Source organism: Hydra viridissima, unplaced genomic scaffold (assembly GCF_058129835.1).
Source record: "Hydra viridissima isolate aposymbiotic clone 2 unplaced genomic scaffold, HvirCarnegie_v1 scaffold_4, whole genome shotgun sequence".
Lineage (NCBI taxonomy): Eukaryota > Metazoa > Cnidaria > Hydrozoa > Anthoathecata > Hydridae > Hydra > Hydra viridissima.
This window is the reverse complement of record NW_028324303.1, coordinates 16,263,420-16,272,324: the sequence shown is the minus strand read 5'-3', so window position 1 is coordinate 16,272,324 and position 8,905 is coordinate 16,263,420.

Sequence of the window (8,905 nt, the reverse complement as noted above, 5' to 3'; positions counted from 1 at the left end):
TTTAAAATATTTAAATAGTTTTGACTTTTAAAAGATTTAATTAACTTTTATTTTTCATTTACAATGACCAGAGCACGCTTCTTTTAGTCCTGAGTATGTAATTGATCATAATGAGGGCCCCTTAAGAAAACTTCCCCGGGGCCCGAAATTTCTCTCGGCGGCCATAGTGATATCATCTACCTATAAAAGAATACAGGTAGATGACGTCTCCTATAATATAAAAGATATTAGACTTTCATAATTGTTTGATATAATAAGAATTGTTACAAATGTAAAAATTTGCATCTACTTTTGGAAAAAATCTCCAAAACAACTCCCCCCCCCCCTCCTCCTCCTCCTTTTACTGACGGGCCTGATTAAATCTGTTTCGAAACCGGTGTTCCATAAACAAGAACAATTGATTTCAATTGAGAGTTGGTTCTGCAAACAATTGATTTTATCAGATATGAATGAACCACAAGTAAGTGATAGTTTGTCTGCTTCAGAAAACTCCAATCCGGATTTGATAGCTGATCTCGAACTTACCGAAGGATACGTGAAGTTGCTTGATTCGCGACTCAAAGAATAAATATTTTAGCAACTGGTATTCGAAAACTAAATATTGTTACGGTCACAGAAAACTTAAACACATTTAAATGGATTTTTACATTTACTATTGTAATAATGTAAACGGTCTAACGGTGCATCTCAGTCATATCGACTCTTCTAGTTGTCTAAAAAACTCTATTATTGCACAATAGAATTTTTTTTTATTAATCTATCTTATTATCAATTTTATCTAGTCGCTAACTCTGTTTACATAACTTGTCGCTTACATAAAAGAAACTTCTGATAAAGTTTCTTTCAGTAAAAATAATGTGCAAAGACGTCAATAACTAATAATGCTAGGTCTGTGTAAATCTTAAGATAATAAGAATTCTCACAAACATGCAAACTTATCCAGTCTGTTAAGTTTTGTTGTTTCTTATTTAATTGGGACAACCACTATAAAATGTTCCATATTTAGTAATAAAACTAATAAATACAGTAATAATAAATAAAATTATTCTGACATTTTTTGTCAGGGTATAGCATCGTTTGCATCTAATACTAATATCATCAATATGTGTGAAAAGTGAATCGTGAGTCGTGCACTTTTTAGAATTTACCAAGAGTTTTTTTTTAATTATCATATGGCTTTTTGAAATAACCAGTTGAAATTAAATGTCACAAACTTAGGTTATGATACGTTTAGCTTATGAAAGATCGGAGGATTTACTGTTGCATATTTTAACTCTTTTGAACTTTACAAATTTACTTTTTACTTTATTAAGGACCAGCTCATTAATTTAAAATAAACTATCGACCAAACTGTCTTTTAAACTAAAAGTAAATTATCAACAAGCTGTCTGTCAAATGACTAGCAAACGCATATTTTAAATTCTTTTACTTAGAAAACTTTGGTTGTCAAATCTTTTAATATAATTTTTAGTTAAAAGGAAATAATTTTAACACAATTTTAAATATTTTAATTTGTTTTATTCGTTCTATGAGCATCAGCAAATGAAATTAAAATCCTTCCTTAGTTGTTAAAGCTGAACTTGGAGATTACCAGTATTGCTGCTTAAAATCCTTTCATGAATTTTAAAGATATAAATTAGATCATTGTTAAGTAAAGCACGTACTGTAAATCAAATATTTGATCGAAACCAACATCTAAAAATCCAAAAAATACTAACATGATGTCATCTATTTCATGGGGGCAGGAGGTGTATTTCTTATACCGGAATCAGTTTTTTATATGAAGGACTATTTAGAAACTAGTAGCTGACAAAACGTAACTTGATCTAAGTTTAACAAACTGGTGTAGATATGTAAAGAGTTTTAATGGGGAAGTTTAGTAAATACAAGAGATGTTGTGTTTATTGTATTTTCTATAGCAAACAACTTTCTGCATCTCAAGATTAATATCTAACACAACTATTTATTAGAGAGTTATGATCTAGCACATCTGTTTTTTAGAAGGTTATGATTTAGCACAACTTTTTATTAGAGATGAACTCGAAGGAGAAACTGCTAAACGCAGTTTTGTTTATGGACAAAATATTTAAATGATACTTCAATTCCTTTTTTCATCACCTAGAACAGAATTACAGATTTTACTGACCGAGCGGATAATTATAGCTGGCAAAAAAACAATCACCAAAGCACTCGTGTTTTCTCTTGCTTGCGCTGACCTTGCTATTGGTCCAGTCTTACCTCACTGTTCGAAATTACACCATTTGATGCATCTTACTTTCAAAAAGAAACCCATAAATTTAAAATTCAAATCCGTCAAATATTTGAATTTTTTTTTTTTTGCTTAATATCAAGAATTGGTCCAGTCTTATCTAATGCATTGCTTATCTACATTTCTATTAAGTACTGGCCGTTTGATGAAGTATTGTGACATTACATCTATATTTGATTAAGTCTTTTGTCAAGCTTCAATCTATCATACTGTTTTCACCAGCCTTAGATCGTTATTTTTCAATCAAAAGCCTTTTAGAGCATCGAACAACACAATGTAAGTTTCTAACCAGATTGTACATTTGCTGGTCTTTGGATAATCAGTGTATTAAAACGGGTTCCATGGGTAATATTTAACAAGTATAATATAATGTATTTGTTGACCAGCGTTTTCGCACGCAAACAAAAACGTTTTCCAACACGATGCTCAATAAACTTCATGCTTTGACATTAAATTAAATCAGTTAAAAACAAAAGAGTTTTATGGGTGAAAAATAAAAAACACAAAATTTTTTGTTTACTGCTCAATAAGTACAAATTTTTTTGTTTGAACAAAAATTTTTTTTTTGAACAAAATTTGAACAAAATTTTTTGTTTACTGCTCATTAAGTAAATTTAAAAAATGAAACTTTAATGGCTTAAACTCAAAACGTTGGCTGGGTTTAAATGAATGCTTTTGATCATTTATAAGTTAAAAAAATGATGAGCTCGCTTTTAAGAGTTCTACAGAACTTTTAAAACCTCTGTTACATTTGGTTCTTTTTTTTTTATCTGCTCTTCCAAGACAAGCTAGAAAACTTGCAAGAAAAATCTAGAACATCTATCTGTTTTAACTAAAATTTTGTAAAAATCTGATTGATTGAGTAAATTTTAAAAAAGAAGTTTTTTTTGCTTTGTGTTTTTGTAGATTATTTCTTCGTAGGATATTGCATCAATTTATTTATCATTCATTAATTTTCTTTCAATAATTTTTTTTGATATTTATCTTTTGTTATTTATCTTTCGTTATTTTTCTTTCGTTATTTATCTTTAATTATTTAACTTTGCTTATCTATCTTTTGTTATTTATTCTACATAAAACATACCCTCAGTCACTTTCCATTTATATCCTAATAAAATTTTTTCAAAAAAACTTTTAAGGGTAAAGGTTTTAATTTCAATTTAGTGAGTTTTAGCATCGCACCCAAGCCTATCGAGGACAACTCACATCCAAAAACAAATCTTTTCCCTCATTTCTTAATTTTTTTTCCTTTAAGTTTAAAATATTGAAAGTAAAAGTCTAGAAAAACTAAGTTGCCTTATAATAGTATAACTGCAATAGTCATTTAATCGAATCTTCGTTCAATTTATGCGAAGTTTACATTTGTTTATCATTACTTGCTTTGTACTTTAGCAGTATTTTTTTAAGTTTGAAATTAGACAATATTAGTCTAATGTAGCTATAAATATGTTTATGAGTCATTCTAAATCTGTATTTTGACATTGTATTCATAAATGAAAAAGATTATACTTCCAAACTACATATAGCAGAAAATTGTGTTATTTACGAAAGAATGCGCAATCCGTACTCCAGCAAAAAAGTAGATTTTGTTATTACCATAATTATAAATTAGCTTTAGAGTGAGACAGTTTTGAAGTATAATATTTTAGAAAAAAAAGGACAATTTTTTAAAAGGTATAAATTATTTTGTACTAAAAATTTTTTCTGAAATCTAAAGTCACTTATTGATTAAAAAAAATGGTCATTTGGGTCAGCAGTTTGACCCTCTGCTCTTGTACAAAATGTCTTCAATCGCGCAGTTAATTGACTTTAGGTATTTTATGTAGGTATATTTAGGTATATTCAGCTTAAAAAGGACAACTGCTCCTAACAAGCATTTTGGTGAGAGCATCTTGTTTTTAAAACATCCCTACCAATACCTTCAAAAAAAATTTTTTTTTTCTCACCTAACTTCTTTTTTCCGATGAAAAATGGAAAATAAATCGTTATACTCTAAAATACTTTGTTTGCTGCTTTTTTGGTTTGCTCTTTACTTCGAGTTTTTCAGTTAATCCATTTTCGATCAGGATAACGCATAATCCAGTGTGATGAACCATGGAAAACAAGCCTTTTCAGGACAGACGTAAAGGTAAGTGCAATTGACTTAAATAAGTGTATTGCACTTATGTACTCATCGAAATCTCAATTCATAAGAAAACCTCTTTAAACTTAATTACTAAATAGAATTATAGTGTTCATAATGCGGACCAGATGTTAAAATCCAAAGTAGATGTTGTTAACCACTTCCTCACGTTTTCAAATTGTTGTTCTGTCAACAAATAGGTGGCATCTTGCGCTCAGCAGTTATTTAGATTGTTTCTAAAAATCTTGTCAATAACTATGAATTTTGTTGAGCTCTATGTAGATGTTAGTTGAAAGCGTTTATTTTTTTTAAAAAAAAACCGTTGTTACTTTTGTAACAAGAAGCCATTTAGTACAAAATTTATTAATTTATTGTCTTTATTTTGAGATTATAAAAAATGAAACCACTATAAAAATTAGGACTTTTTTTTATTTCATCCAGAGTAAACTATTCGATGAGGCTATTTCATTCTGCTGTAGGAAGGGAAAGAAACCTTTTCTTTGTGGGAAGAGTGGCCCAAATAAGGGTATTGTAGGGGAAAACCTCAATGAATGGGACAGTTTTTGAAAAATGCTTTTTAAACGTAGATAAAATTGTTGAATATATATATTTAATTATGTTTGATAACCACCGACTCTTGCTCAATGATATAGTAAAACAAAAAAATTGGATTTGCATTTGGCTATTGGAATAAAGAGAGTTTTATTGGAGCATGACTTTTGTCCCATTCATTAAGTATGTCTCATTGAATGGGACAAACATAAAAGAATAAAAAATAAACGTATTTAATTCAATCATTTTTCAAATTAGTTTATTAATTGTAAATCTAGTTAAATATATAGATACATACATAAAGACCACCCAAAAAATATTTTTAACTTTAAACATTTTAACTCTAATTAAATTTCAATCAAAGTAGAACTTTCTTATTTTAGAATATTATATTTAGTTATTTTTATTTGAGTAAAACATTGCAGTATAAAAGTGTGTAAATAATACCCATTACCCATGGGGGTGAAAGTAAGGGACAGCAGCATCCCTCTGCTGAGCAGTAATACATACTTTGTTAAATTAATTCAATAGGTAGTACTTTGTCCCATTCAATATGCGCATCACTTTATCCAAAAATGATTAGTCACACCAAAAACACCATTAATTAAGCTTGAATGTTTTACTCACTGTAGTACTGGAGACTGCTATCTATTTAAGCATGGAATGTTATTTTCCATAACTTCAAAAATTGCTGCAAAATCAGAAAAAAAAAACAATTTTTTTAAATTACTTTTTACATTCGAAAACACAATAACATCCATTGTCATTACGGTCATAGAGCAATAGGATGGATGAGTCGGTCAGTTGAGTTCTTGTTTCTATCACTCTTTGTTACAGGAATTTGAATATCCTTACATCGATGCTTCTATAGGAATCTGAGTTTGTCCCATTCAATAATCGTCCTATTCATTAAGGTTCTCCCCTATACTAGAAAAAACTGAGAGGATTGATTATAGCGCAAGAATTATTCGATTACTAATTCTATACTGGCAAATAGTACTGCGAGAAACATTTCTAAGAAAATTTACAGCTAAGAATGATCTCTTACATGAGATGGAAGAAACAGGAAGAGTAAGAATCAATTGACACAATTAGATATAGTTTCTCGAACTCACTCGGTTTTTAGCTACTGATCTGAATGAGCTGAATAAGCTTAAATTCGAGTGAATACGGTTTAGTTAAATTTACCCGGTGATGAATGAAGAAAATGAGGAAATAATCCGGTTTGCAGCAAACGCCTCCAAATTTTTGGGTAGGGCACACCAGTAGACTAGAACAGTAACGGCTGGTTTTAACATTTTTTACAAAATACTATCTAAACCATAGTAAGACCCACAACGAGTCCGCCGTAGTGTAAAAAAAAAATTTCGTAAAAATGAAAAAATAATTCCCACAATCTTTTAGGCACTATCCAGCTAAGAAAATGTGAAAGTTTCAAAAAATTTGGATTGTCAACAAAAAATGTTATCACGATCTGAAATTGTACCTTACAAAATGGCTTAGAAAGGCCAAAAAAAGACTTTTTAAAAAAGTTTTTCTGGATTATCTCAAAAAGTAGCTGAAATATATATATAACACGATGTATTTTTGTACGTTTCAAAACAGAGATGCCACTGTAATTTAAACAACAAGTATATCAACTACATCGATAAGAAATAAGAAACATCGAAATCGATTGTCAAAAATATTAAAAAATTAGACCGGAATCCGATAACAAAACATCAATACACATCCATTTTAGGGGATTCTTCAACCGATTTTCTCCGGACAACTTATGCCGAGTCATTTCGTTCGATGATTTACTGTGAAAACTTTCTATTCCTTCTTCAGATCCTGCTCCGATAAACTTATTTTTGTGCACAAAAAATCCGAGATGCATCACCATCATGTGAATTAAAGGGCTTGTCCCAAAACCGCCAACCGTTTCAAGACCATTGGCTAGGGTGGCTGTCAAACAACAATCTCTAGAAGCAGAATGAACCTCTTTGCATGCGATTACAGCAGCTTACTCAGAAGAAATATTCACTTTTGTATAAGAAACAGGCTTCGACCACTTATCAAAATCTCTCAATACTGCAAGTATTTGTTTAGGGTGATCAGAAAGTGAAATTGTGGCGAAATCGGGAAGAGATTCATACAATCTCTTTACATCGTTCCCATGAAATTTCGAGTAGACAATATCCTCAGCCTTCCTATCCACGTTAAGGTTCCATCTTTGTACTATTTTTTGAAAGAATTTCGAATCTTTCTCGTTATCTTGGAACTTTTCAAATAACACATTCCCAATTTTTATCTTGCAATGTAGAATTGGAGGAACAATTAACTCTTTTGGGAATCAATCAATGGGCTTTTCCTCGCAACAAGCTTTCGATTCTTAACAAAAACTTCAAAAGCTTCGTCCCGAGCTGGATACTTTGTAAAATCGATCAAATAAGGGCAACTTTGACTTCCCTTTTGAAATGGTTTCTGGCAGAAGAAACATGGATAAATCATACTACAACTGAGTCCATAATTAGTCGTAGGATAAGATAAATCACCGCCTAGATAAACCGTAAATCCAGCATAAATTAAGGTTTCGTATTGAGTACTGAGCTTGTGATCTTTCAGAGAAGTGTAAGTATCCGATCCAGTCCAGCACTGAATGGGCAGAGCATTATAGTACAATGACGGTTTGTCGCAAAATATAAAAGCAGCAGTTGCTGTTACTCTTCCATTCCCTTTGTCAACGGAAAACAAAACTTGCTTACTCTCTCGGTCGTTCAGCTCTAAGCGAGAAATTCTCTCCAATAAAACTTTGTCAACTTCGTCCAGCACAAAACCTCCAGCTATATTCTCTTTGAAGCTAATCATTTTCTCAAGATCTTTCCTTGCTTTTTCGAGTATTCTTTTTGACAAAATCGGTCTTTCAAACTTTTTTATAGCGAAAGAATTCACCTTTGCCATTCCCATGTTTGATAATTTTGCACTCCTTTTCAGGTCCAGCCCTTCTTTGGGTGAAACAGCAATATGAACTTCCGAAAATTTGTTTGCGGCTTTTCGCACAAAAGATTTGACAATATGCGCATTATTTAAAGCTCTGTTTCTGCTCTTTCGTTTCCGTCTCTTCAACTGATAGATGTCCGAAGCTTGTTTTAACTGATTTGTCTTGCCGGAAACGTCCTTAAGATGATCTAATTAAATTCCGGAGGTTTTCTTCACATTTTTCTTCACTTTTCAGCCACCTTTTTTTACTCCACGGAGAACTCGCCGGAATTTGTTGTTGGCAACAACAGCTTTCTTTAGGTTTAGCACTTTAGCTTTTGCCCTTCGTGACTTTGGTGCCATCTAAAAAAAATAAAAATTTTCTAGGAGTTTTAGTAAGTAATTAATAATCCAAGTAAAAAACATAAAACAATAGAAATCAATAGAATAAAACATAAAACATAAAAAAACAACAAACACTGGTACAAAAAAAATTCCGTAAACACGAAAAAATGATTCCCACAATCTATTAGTCTATCTAGCTAAGAAAATGTGAAAGTTTCAAAACATTTGGATGACCCAAAAAAAAGTTATCACGTTATAACTCTTTCTGAACAGAGAAGATTACAAAACTACAAAACGCTCTACAAAACGGTAGATCTGAATTTTTTATACGTTTCAAGACCGTAAAAAAATCAAGTGATCTTTTCAAGAGACCGTATCTCAGTAGGAATCTCTTGATGATCTAAATCTTTTTTGGCCTTTCTAAGCCATTTTATAAGGTAAAACTTCAGAACGTGATAACTTTTTCTTGGACGATCCAAATTTTTTGAAACTTTCACATTTTCTTAGCTGGATAGTGCCTAAAAGATTGTGGGAATCATTTTTTCATTTTTATGAAATTTTTTTTTTGTGCCCGTTGTGCGACCTTATACCGTAGAATTCCTTAATTCCGAACAATCCTTAATTACGAACAGCTTTAGTTCAATTATTGTTACATC